Source organism: Mobula birostris, chromosome 2 (genome assembly GCF_030028105.1).
Source record: "Mobula birostris isolate sMobBir1 chromosome 2, sMobBir1.hap1, whole genome shotgun sequence".
In the NCBI taxonomy this organism is placed as follows: Eukaryota; Metazoa; Chordata; class Chondrichthyes; order Myliobatiformes; family Myliobatidae; genus Mobula; species Mobula birostris.
The window spans coordinates 47,184,866-47,197,630 of NC_092371.1; positions in this window are offsets into that span (position 1 = coordinate 47,184,866).

A 12,765-nucleotide genomic window follows, 5' to 3' on the forward strand; every position below is an offset into this window, starting at 1 on the left:
AACAGCTTCTTCCCCTCTGCCATCTGATTCCTAAATGGATATTGAAGCTTTGGACACTACCTCACTTTTTTTTAATATACAGTATTTATGTGTTTTTAATCTATTCAATATACACAATTGATTTACTTGTTTATTTATTATTATTATGTTTTATTTTATTTTCTATTCTTTTTTCCCTCTGCTAGATTATGTATTACATTGAACTGCTGCTGCTAAATTAACAAATTTAACGTCACGTGCAGATGATAATAAATCTGATTCTGATTCTGATATGTTATGAAATTTAACTTAGCAGCAGCAGCAGTGTAATGCAATATATGATGTATAGAAAAAAAATGAATTACAGTAAGTATATATATGTATATTAAATCGTTAAATGAAAAACAGTACAAACACAGAAATAATAAAAAAGTGAGGTAGTGGTCCTGGGTTCAAAGTCCATTTAGGAATCGAATGGCAGATGGAAAGGAGCTGTTCCTGAATCGCTGAGTGTGTGCCATTAGGCTTCTCTACCTCCTTCTTGATGGTAACAATGAGAAGAGAGCATGTCCTGGGTAATGTGGGTCCTTAATAATGGATGCCGCCCAATATGTCATCATCTAGATCATGCCCTCTTCTCATTGTTACCATCAAGGAGGAGGTACAGGATCCCAAAGACGCATGCTCAGTGTTTCAGTAACAGATTCTTCCCCTGCGCCACCAGATTTTTGAATGGACAAAAACCCATGAACACTACCTCACTATTTTCTCCTCTCTTTTTGCACTTCTTAATTAATGTAATTATATATATAGTAATTACTAATTGTAATTTATATTTTACATTATTATGTATAGCAATGTACTGCTGCTGCAAAACAATAAATTTCACAACATATGGCGGTGATGTTAAACCTTTTGCTGATAAGTAAATGACTGGCCACTCACTGCTACAAAACAGACCTTTAAATGTAATCATAACTAGCAAATTGAACGTGCAGGAAGCCATCTTGCCAAATGTCTATAGTTTCAGCTCTGGTTTTGAATTAGGTACATTACGAAATGAATGTCAGCAGTTTATGAGATACAGCCACTTGAGTCATGATGATTTCAATATGTCTGGTTCACAAGTACAGACAAGCAATTGTTTCAACCACCTGGCACCTTAATTCTTCCATAAGTTCCTGCAAAGTAGTCATGAGTTTATAAGATGAATAATATTTACCATTATTCAGAAGCCTTTCCAGACGGAAATCAGAATTCAGAAGCATTTTTAAACAAAGTACTGAGCACTCAAGATTAAAAAATATAATTGCAAAAATCCTGCAAGTGGATTAGAATTTAGACAGTCAGCATATGGTTCTGTCCTGAGGAGATAACGGTTCGGCACAGAATTTCCTTAATCTCAAATTTAATTTCTCACTGAAGTCATTATGACTTTGCAATTATTAGCCTCAACTGACTACATTAATCTTAAGCTCTTCCTATTTGACAGTTGAGCTAAAGAGCGTGTAGTGCAAATTTTGAACCGTAGCAGCCCAATGTTACCAAGGAAATGCTTATCAAGATTTAAAAGAGTTCTAGATTATTGAGTGAGTGTTACATAGCATAACCAATTGAAATTGTTTACCTTCTGTACACTTGAGTACAAGCACAGAATCTCATATCAAGTCCAATTTGTTCGATATAATTGTTATTCCAATGATTACCTAAACTACATGGAATATTATTTTTCATTAATCTCCTATCCAGTTTATAAAAACAAAATGTTTTTACTTGTAGATCAATTAAAAAGATATATTGGATGTGATTAAATATGACAATTGATCATTGAGATTCATGTGCCAAAATCTATGTGGATATTGAAAATCACCAAAGTGTTTGCACTCTAAAAATGTAAATGCTTTCATCAGAGGGATAAGTGGAAGACCTCACCTTAAAAACCCCAGTCCAAGCATTGGTACTGATATCATATCATCATCTAACCAAGGGATCTTAAAGCTGCCTGTGTCAACTGGTATTAAATGACAGCTGAGTTAATCACTCTAATGCTTTCTCTTGTCTGCAATGAATTTGGTGCCAAAATATCAACATCTGTAGAACTGCTGTCATAAAAAGATCAAAGTTGAAGGACTTGAGGCACTACAAAGATAGTTTTTCTCAGACATCTTACAGGCAACCCCAAATAACGCAGTGTGTCTATAACATACAGCCTGCTCTAAAGCCCATCAAATCTTGACTGTAAGGCACTTAACGGTTATGGGCAGAAGATTGGAGAATGGGTTGAAAAAAATACATCAGCCATTATTGAATGTGGAGGAGACTTAGTGGACCTAATTCTTCTCCTGTGTCTTATGGTCTTCTGCACCAAGAAGAACCAGAAATGCTTTGATGAAGGTGACCAGGACTATTCCAGGGGAGCTTTGGGAATCTGAATTTGGTTCAGTGGTTCATCAGCTGGCAGAGAGTTCATACTCCGGATCAGTAAAGTATTTGGGGTGAGGATTAGCAGGGGGCATTGGAGTGATGGTTAGTTTGGAATAATCGGTGGTCACGTCTGCATTAGTATTTAGAGCTGGTCAGCAGCTAGTCATGGTTCTTATGGGGTGGTGTCAGGGCAGATCAACAAATAGGTGGGTAATGGGTCAGGCGATGATTGCAAGCTTCAGAGTAAGTGCAAATGTGGGAGGACAGGATAAAGTAGAGTACATTAAAGGTACATGCACATGTTGAGTCTTGTGCTCTGGGCTGCAACATGCTGAGCTTGATCCCCTTTAAGTGATATTGCAGTTGACTTCAAGCATTCCACAGAACTGCTTCAACATGACTGATTAATGCACACCTACATGTGAACAAAAATTCCGGAAAAGATGTATCAGTGATCATCCTGTTGGAAGGAACCGTGTACATTTAGGCTCTTCTGTGCAATCAAACTTTAAATGGATGAACGACCTGAAAGGAAAATTGCAGACCTTGTGCAACTCACAACATATCACTGAAATTTAATGGCATAATGTCCAAAAACATAATGCAACAATACCTTTATACTTATAATACAGTTAAAGTGAAATTTGCTATTAAACATTTTGCTTACTACTTACCAATAAAAGAATATCGTTTCTTGTTTAAGAACAGTTAGAAAACTAAGACTAGAAGTTTATTTTATCAGGTTATCCAGCACAAAGCAGAACATTTTGAACAACGTTCATGCTTGGATATAAAGACCTAAGAATCCTGAGAATAAGATCTCTGTAACTCATTTTAATATGGCTTGTCATCACCTGCATGACCTCGACAGTCAACTCACCCTAATTTTAACTCAAAAGTCTTGATTGGGAGGTGAGAAGAACTGGAAAAGCACAGATCCCTGCCAACTGTGACAATCAAAAATGCTATAAAACCAGAAAGACTACTCCACTTTCCCTAGACTCCATAATACATTAAAAAAATAAGTAAACTTAAAATTTTTGGAACAGCTGCTAGCCAGAATCACGTTCACTACTAATAGTCAAGGATTAAGTTAGCCTGATTAGTGGTGGCTAAATGAAAAGTGAAAACTAACTTATCATCTTGGAAGGTGCTAGTCTATTCAAGGTCAAGTTCAAATTTAATTATCATTCAACCATACATGAACACCCATGTACACTGCCAAACAAGACAGTGTTACTCTGGGGCTAGGGTGCAAAACACAGCACCAACAGTCATACATATAGCACATACGTAAAGCACATATAGCTCATATAAGATAGCAGTAAAATAACATCACACAAAAAATATATAGTGTAAGTCCCGTTCCATGAATGTTGCTGCAGTCTGCAGTCAAACACAATACAGTTTGTCTTCAGCTGAGTGAACACTGGAGAGCAGCACTGTGTCATGTACTCCGTGACGGGTTAAAGATCCAGCAGAAATGGAAAACACTTTGGAGTCCAGTATTGCTATTAACTAATGGTATTTATTAGTAACTATGCAATACAGTAATATAAATGCAGATATATAAAACAGGTTAGCAATGATTATACATAAGTAAGTGTGGAAATATATGAAAACCAAGCTTCTTCAAGTCCAGGCGTAAATAAATAGTTTTACGATGATGAGTAAAGTTCAGTTCAGTTCATGGTATTGAGTTGAGTAGTGATGGAGAGAGAGAGAGGGAGAGATTTGAGCCTTCAGGTGAGCTGATGCTGTTGATCTTCCCATTGTCCTCCGAAATCCTTTAGAAGTCGCCGTCTGTGACCACAACAAAGGGGACCGTTCTTCTGTGGTGGAATTATCATCCCAGGTGAGGGTTGGACACAAATAACTCCCCACCGGTCACACCCTTTTCACACTGCAAGAGCCACTGATCGATCCTCCAAAACCCACCTTTTCTGTGGGCACAACAAAGCTCATTCAGTGTCCAAAACCATGTGTCTCCAGGTCTAACAGCTGACCTTCTATTTATCTCACCATGCTGAATACTAGCTGTCCATCAAGCAGCTCCTCCCTTCTCTCTCTGTAAGTACACAGAAGCTTCCAGTGTCCTTGTAGAAAGTATAAACTATGAGCAGTCTTTGCCTCTCTCTCTCTCTTTTTAACGAGGTGTCTGGTGTTGAACAAATCTCTCTCTCTCTTTTCAAAAGCACAGTCCATAGGGGTAATTCAGGACCCTGTCACAACTGACATAACCAGCATTGACCCTGTGTCACACCAACTCTGGCACGCTTCTCCTGGATGGTTGCAAGCAGGTGACACTGCGGCTTGAGGCCAAGTCCTTACTACAACTAAGGCCATGCAGCTCACACACCCCAGCATTTGTTAATAAACTGGTGAACCAGATGCAGCATGCTTCAAGTATATCAATTGGGTATGTAAAGACTGACTAAAATGTATAATATAAATATGAAAAAGAAATTAGCTTAATTTGTCACATGTACATCGAAACATAGAGTGAAATGTTTTGTTTGTGTCAATGACCAGAGCAGTCCAAGTATGTGCTGACGACAGCCCACAAGAGTCGCCATGCTTCCAGCTCAAACACAGCATCCTCACAATACACTAATCCTAATCCATACATCTTTGGAATGTGTAAGGAAATTGAAGTACCCAGAGGAAACCCAAGCCATCATGTTAATAATCTGGATGATAGAACAGATGGCTTTGTGGCAAAGTTTGTGGATGAAACAAAGGCAGGTAGTGTTGAATCTGCAGAAGGACTTTGTCAGATTAGGAGAATGGTCAAAGATGGAATACAGTGTAGAGAAGTGTACGAGTTATTAACTTCAAACTTTCTGCATAATCGCTCAAAGAGTTGAACTGCACGTGCATGTAACGACAGCTGTATAACTCATCTCCTTCTACCTTAAGCCACGAACTTATCAATTACTCCAGCTGTGGACCACTTTCTGGAGGTCCAAGATGCCGACTTCTACAAAGAAGGGATCCGTATGCTCCACGACCGCTGGACTAAGTGTGTAACTGTAGGAGGGGACTATGTTGAAAAATAAATGTGCTAGGTTTTCTAAAATTGACTCCTTCTACCTTAGGCCATGAACTTATCGATCACCCCCGTATGTTCTATTATCACAAACACTTTCCCTCAACCACAATCTATCCCTTTTCTCTTCTCTCCACTCTACTTCAAAGTTGTGGCCTGTTGCCACTTTCTTCTTCAGACAGGTTCCCATCAGTCAAGTTGGGAATCAGATGAAATATTTAATGAAAAATGTTCAAAGATATCTCATTGATAGGTTCAGCAGGACATCTGGGAAATCCATATTTCTGGGTTAGCTATGCAGAAGGTAATCTTCCCCATCTTCTGTTATCTCCTCATTTCCTCATAATAGTCATAGCCGTTATGTTTTTCCACTGTAAATTAAAGTTCGTGCTTCATTCACCTGGTTCATATGTTTATGAAAGATGTAATTCTGCTTTGTTCTATGATATACATTTAAACAACATTCTTTGATCCAGCTTGCCCATTACATACGTAGATGTCACATTTTACTTCAGGTCCATAATGACCTCATTAAAGTGTATTTCAAAACTTTAATCAAGGCCAGACACTTTTCACTGATGTGTTGTTTTCTCGATCTTGAGAATAACCCCTGTTCTTAGAAATATTATGATTCTGAGAAATTAGAATAATGCAGAAGATTTAAAAACAAATTCTTAAGAGAATCTGATAACCTTTTTTGTTTTTAATCAATCAACCTCTTAGTCTAAGAGAAGATTACTGACCCACTCCTACGATGAGTTTCTTAGTGCATCCTGTCAGAGGTCTGCCTCCATTAGTTGCCACGTGGAGACTTCACTGCTGGAGATCTTCAAGCTGTCAGCACACTAGTGGAGTAAATGCAGCTTTTATTCCTTCCGCTAATCTTTTGCCTGTTATACCAGTTAGGCAGAAGAAACCTGAACTTCACTCCATATTTTTAAAAAATGACATGATTATCTATTTTAGTAACAAAATTATACATTATGTGATACATAATACATGTTACTATACACGATGCAGTGCTCCAAATCTTATTAAGGATTAAATACACTTTCCCACACTGGATTTATTGGATCAAGTGGCTACAATATGTAGGGAAAATTAAACAATTCTAACCAGATTTTTTGTAAGTGTTTCATGCACAGGCAATGCAATACATCAGAAATAAAAAAAAACTACCCTCAGCTTGTGTATCCGTTTTATTAAAATATCTTCTCAAGAGCTTCTTTTTGTAAATTAAATATACCTAAAGATCCAATCCCTAGCATTTTTTTTTGTGGACCTTTATATCTTTCTCACTCTGCCACCATAGCTTACTACTGTCCTTTCAAGAACCCCATCCATCTTCCAGTATCTTCCCATATAAATGCATATATGAATTAAAAGGAAACTTTAGCTGCTGCTTTGAAACTTCTAGTCACCCAGCACCTTTGATTCTTTCATTTTTATGTACAGACCAATTGATTTTAACTCGTTGTATTAACAAATAAATTCACTCTCTTGGGGTAGTTTTGAATCTGCTGATATCAATCAGTCATTCATTACATATGAGAGCAAATATTCATTTTCAGTGTTCGTGTTAATCAACTTCTCCCATTTTGCATGAAAAGTAGATCATAAATAGTTCACCCATCTTACCATGAACCTCATTCACTTGTTCATGTTTTAGATGGTGATCCGCATCTGATGATAAAAAGCATACCCACTTCATTGCAATATTATAGATTTGTCCTGCAAATCTCCCAAAGGACTTTCATTGCCTCTGGGGAATCTTCATGGATGAATGCTCATAAATCAGTCAGACTTACAAAGATTTGGTTACATCACGTCTGTAATTCTCTGTCCAACAGTCACTTCCTCTGAAGGGAATTTTTATTGCTTAGCAACCAAACATTTTTAAATCACTCTGCATTGAGGCACAATTTAGCCTTGAACATAAATACTTGAAAATAGAGTATTCAAGGCATTTCCATAAAAGACTGTACATACAATGTAGACAGTATAGAAAGTATTGGCCACACTCAACAAATCAGATAGCAAATGTGAAAAGAATTGTAAAATTAATATTTCATTAGAACTGGAAGGCATTACTGTATATCTGATCTGTATTGAAAAAGCTAGAGAGGAAAAATGCAAAGACAGTAAAAAATAGAGAGGCATGTTTATCAAATGAGAGGATAATAAAATGAAAATCATCCAAGTATGAAAAAGTAAGTTTGATGAATTTATTGAAATGCAGTGGTGGTGTAATGAGTTAAATTTGAATGACACTTCTTCATAAACATTGGCAACTAAACTAACGATTTCTGTACAGATTTTGTTACAAAAATCACCCTTTGTAATAATGATCAGGGAGGCACAGAGAGAATCTCCAATTACTGACAAGTATCTTTATTATCTCAATGGAAGAGCACATGAACTTACACAACCAAATACCTGTGTGCACACCTATTAAGTTTTCCTTACCTTCCATGAACAGTCAGAGAATAGAAGATATAATACCAGTTAAAAAGGAGTTTATGCTGCTGGCCACATGTTCCTCACAGTCCTACTTCAAATCTCCACATGTCCATGGGTCCTCCTCGTCCACAATGGTTATTCTCCTACAGAGTTATTGCTGTCTTCTATGAGAAAATCTTTGCTTTTATACTCATTTCTTACCAATTCAAATATTGCATTCCAGTGTCATTGGCTATAGGTCATGTGCCTGACCTTTAGCACCTCTTTATTGGCTCTGTTCCAAGCCAGCATCCAATTATTGGCCTCTTCCCAGCAAATGACTACTGGTAATTTATGGCTCTGTTCTCAATCAGCAACTAGCTTGAATCACGGGAAACAGATACAGACTTCAACAGTCAAAAAACTGCATGCTCTATCCAACCAAAGAACACCACGCAAACAACTTCTTATTTGGAAATGATCCCCAGTTCAGCAGATTACCTGAGGCATCATTGTGTCTACTTTAAAGCACTGATCAAGCCAGGCAACTTTAACTCACAGCCTCTTCATAAAATGGCATCCTCCATCTCCTCCCTCATAGCAAGAATAAAGGCAATTGGTCTGTCTGCTTTCACTGTCTTTGATTCATTTGAATTTACTAATTTGTAGACTTTAGTTCTTCGTGGCTAACAGTATAGAAACATAGAAAACCTACAGCACAATACAGGCCCTTTGGCCCACAAAGCTGTACCGAACATGTCCTTATCTGAGAAATTACCTAGGGTTACCCATAGCCCTCTATTTTTCAGAGCTCAATGTACCTGTCCAGGAGTCTATTAAAACACCCTATTGTATCCGCCTCCACCACCATTGCCAGCAACCCATTCCGTGCACTCACCACTCTCTGCGTAGAAAACTTACCCCTGACATCTCCCCTGTACCTACTTCCAAGCACCTTAAAACTGTGCCCTCTCATGCTAGCCGTTCCAGCCCTGGGAAAAAGCCTCTGACTATCCACACGATCAATACCTCTCATCATCTTATCCACCATCCTATACAGTATAAATGCAGAAATGATTTATCTGTACCTCCAATATTGGAATTGGCGTGTTATCAATCCATTTCAGTTGCCTCTCTCACCTTTTCTTTGATGATATAACCCCGACACAGGAACCAGACATTTTTTTTTTTTTGCCTAGCCGCAATCAGCAACTAATAGTACAGCACTGGCAACATACTGATGTTTTGTTAATAAAATGTCCATAACTCTTTCTTTCATCAATGATTTTAATAATTTTCTTTTTAAGATGGATACATGCTTGCATTTGACCTGGGTAGAAGCATTATTCTAAGATTATTAGCAGAATCAAACAGACCCATTCCCTCATAATATCTAGGTCTTCTTCTCGTAGTTGAGCATCCTTTTTTTTAATTTTAGCCAGGTGACACTTACTAATTATAAAAGGTGGGATTTTTAAACTTGATTTATTGGCTAAAACTTAGGGCAGTAGTTCAGCTAAATAAACATCATTACATGGCCTGTGATGGAAGACTGGTCTCCTATTGGTGATGGATACTAAAGATTTCCACCCTGAGAATATTTTGTGTCATTTCTATCCTCAGAATGGGGAATGTGCTGACTAAACAACTGAGCAAGGTTAGTGAGTAGTAAAAAGCAGATTTCCATCCTGATGTTTGACTTGATGCCATAAGATTTCCTAGAGACAAAAATTTGCCTAGAGACAACACTTACACTACATCAGGTAGCAACCCACTACTGAAAATAACTGTAGCCAATGATCTGATGCTAACAATAAGCATCAAATGAACTTAACTGTGTGCCCATGATTCAGTACCATGTCTTAAACAGGCAACATATATAAGCATGTGATAAATGTAAAACAGGCAAAACACCAGCTAAGAGACTTGTTACAGAAATCAGAATCAGGTTTATTATCACTGGCATGTGACGTGAAATTTGTTAACTTAGTAGCAGCAGTTCAATGCAATACAGAATATAGAGAAAAAAATAAATAAATAAACAAACAAACAAATAGATGAATAAATATAATTCAGTATACTTTTTGCAGTTACGTATATTGAATAGACTAAAATTGTGCAAAACCCAGAAATACTAAATATTAAAAAAGTGAGTGTTCAAGGGTTCAATGTCCATTTAGGAATCGGACGGCAGAGGGGAAGAAACTGTCTCTGAATCGCTGAGTGTGTGCCTTCAGGCTTCTAAACCTCCTACCTGATGGTAACAGTGAGAAAAGGGCATGCCCTGGGTGCTGGAGATCCTTAATAATAGACACTGCCTTTCTGAGACACCGCTCCTTTAAGATGTTCTGGGTACTTTGTAGGGTAGTACCCACGATGGAGCTGACTAAATTTACAACCCTCTGTAGCTTCTTTCACTCCTGTGCAGTAGCACCCCCACCCCCCAGACCAGACAGTGATGCAGACGGTCAGAATGCTCTCCACGGTACATCTATAGAAGTTTTTGAGTATATTTGTTGACATGCCAAATCTCTTCAAACTCCTAATAAGGTGGCTACCACTGTCTTGCCTTCTTTATAATTGCATCAATATGTTGGGACCAGGTTAGATCCTCAGAGATCTCGACACCCAGGAACTTGGAGCTGCTCACTCTCTCCACTTCTAAGAGGATTTGTATGTGTTCCTTCATCTACCCCTTCCTAAAGTCCACAATCAGCTCTTTTGTCTTACTGACGTTGAGTACCAGGTTGTTGCTGCGGCACCACTCCACTAGTTGGCATATCTCACTCCGAACAAATCTGATGCTTTATTGTGTTTTTGAACTATTCAGATTTGAAGTAATAACATATAGATCTTTCAAATAAACCCCAATAGTTTAACCTGCTGAGGAGACAAACTGTAATATAACCTATAAATAAGCTAATGAAGAATGAACATGTTAAGCCACCTGACCGGACTGCTCTGCCTCTTTCATAAGGATGTTTGCTTGAATATAATAAAATGATTATTTAATAGGAATGCATATTGTTCAGAGGTTTGAAATAACATTCAAAGAAATATGGCATTTGCTGGGATTTCTGGTAGATGAGCATGAATCCTATTTACTGAAATTCAGACAGTCAGATAACAGGAGCTACAGCATAAAACAGGCTGTGTGGTTCAGCCAATCTGTGTTGGTATTTATCTTTTATATGAGCTATAATCTTAATTCCAACCTCAACAATTCAGTCTCATGTCTTTGTCATAGAAGAGCAAGTGACAGTCTTAAGAAGGGTACAACTTGAGTTGCAGTGGGAATCTCTGACTATCCATTATGTGAGATGCCTACTATGAACAATGAAACAGGCGACCAAATGAGCCTCTAGTGAAGGCGAAGTCTTCAATAGTTGATCAGGTGGAAGGAGACCTTTGGATCCCAATGACCATGAAAGGAAATGAAAGCTAGAGCATGGTTTGACCTCCAATACCCTAGACTTCCTCTACCACTGGGTTCTTGATTTCCTGCATGCTGTAATGGTGGTGTCACTGTTTGTCCACCAGCCTCAGTGGGTCTCCTCCATGGGAATAACACCTCCCATGCCTTTCAACCCCTACAGCAATGAACTGTTAATACTCTAACTGGAGGAAAACTACCTAATCTATCAGTCTCTGCCTATGAACTACCGCATTCTTTTTTCTGGTATTTGAATCAAGATAGGAGTTCTTCACTACCTGCTCAGTTCTCTTTTCTTTCAACACCTTTCATTAACTATTCCTCATTGTCACCACGATAACAAATTCAATCAGACACAATGTGTTATTCTAAAGTCCAAATCTCAAGCATTTAATTTTAAAACACTGATCCTTTTTCCTAAGCACCTTGAATAGCCAAAAATTCCAATGACTTTTAGGCAAAACATCAATCCAGCATTGTGCAAGACCAGTCACTCGGTGCTCTTCACATCCTGAGAATGAATAATATAGAAGATGTCTATTGCTGGTAACACTGTCTTTAACAGAATTGTCCAATCTGCTGAACAGTCATCCATCCTTCTATATATTTACTGGTTGGTTGTCACCAGGACGCATGGTGGCATGGTAGTATAGGGGTTAGTGCATCATTTTATGGTGACAGTGATTACTGATTGGAATTTGATTCCTACCCCTGTTTGTAACGAGTTTGTATGGTCTCCCGTGACGACATGGCTTTCTAGCGGGTGCTCCACCTTCCTCCAGCATACTAAGGATCTACAGTTAGGGTTAGTAAGTAGCAGGCATACTATGTTGGCACCAAAACCATGGCAACACTAGTGAGATGTCCAGCACAGTCCTGGCTGATTTGATTTGACGCAAAGCAAAGCATTTCACCACATGTTCTAATGAACATGTGACAAATACATGTCAATCTAGAGCTTCGGGCCAAAATATCGATTGTACTTTTTTTCCATAGATGCTACCTGGCCTGCTGATCCCTCCAGCATTTTGTATGTGTTGCTTTAATCTCTTTACATCTCTAATGAGATTGGTCATTCTGTCAGAAACCTCGAAGCAGATGGTCATGGTAGAACTGGTAGTTTCTTGGGAAGACCAGATTGAGGAAACATTTGAACATAAGAAAGCCAAATACCAGAAGCTGGTAGAGCAGTGCTAGAGACAGGGATGGAGGGCACAATGTAAGCCCATAGAGGTGCGATGTAGAGATTTCGCTGGCTGCTTGTTGTGCAGAACTTACTCTCTCCTTGGCATTATCGGTGCTGCAAAGAAAAGAGCCATCAAGGCCATCACAGTAGCTGCTGAGCGAGCCTCTTTATGGCTGTGGATCAATAGTGCTGCTGGTACACAAGCCAAGGCCTGGTCAACTCTGCCCAGGTGAGGGTATCTGATGTTGAAAGACC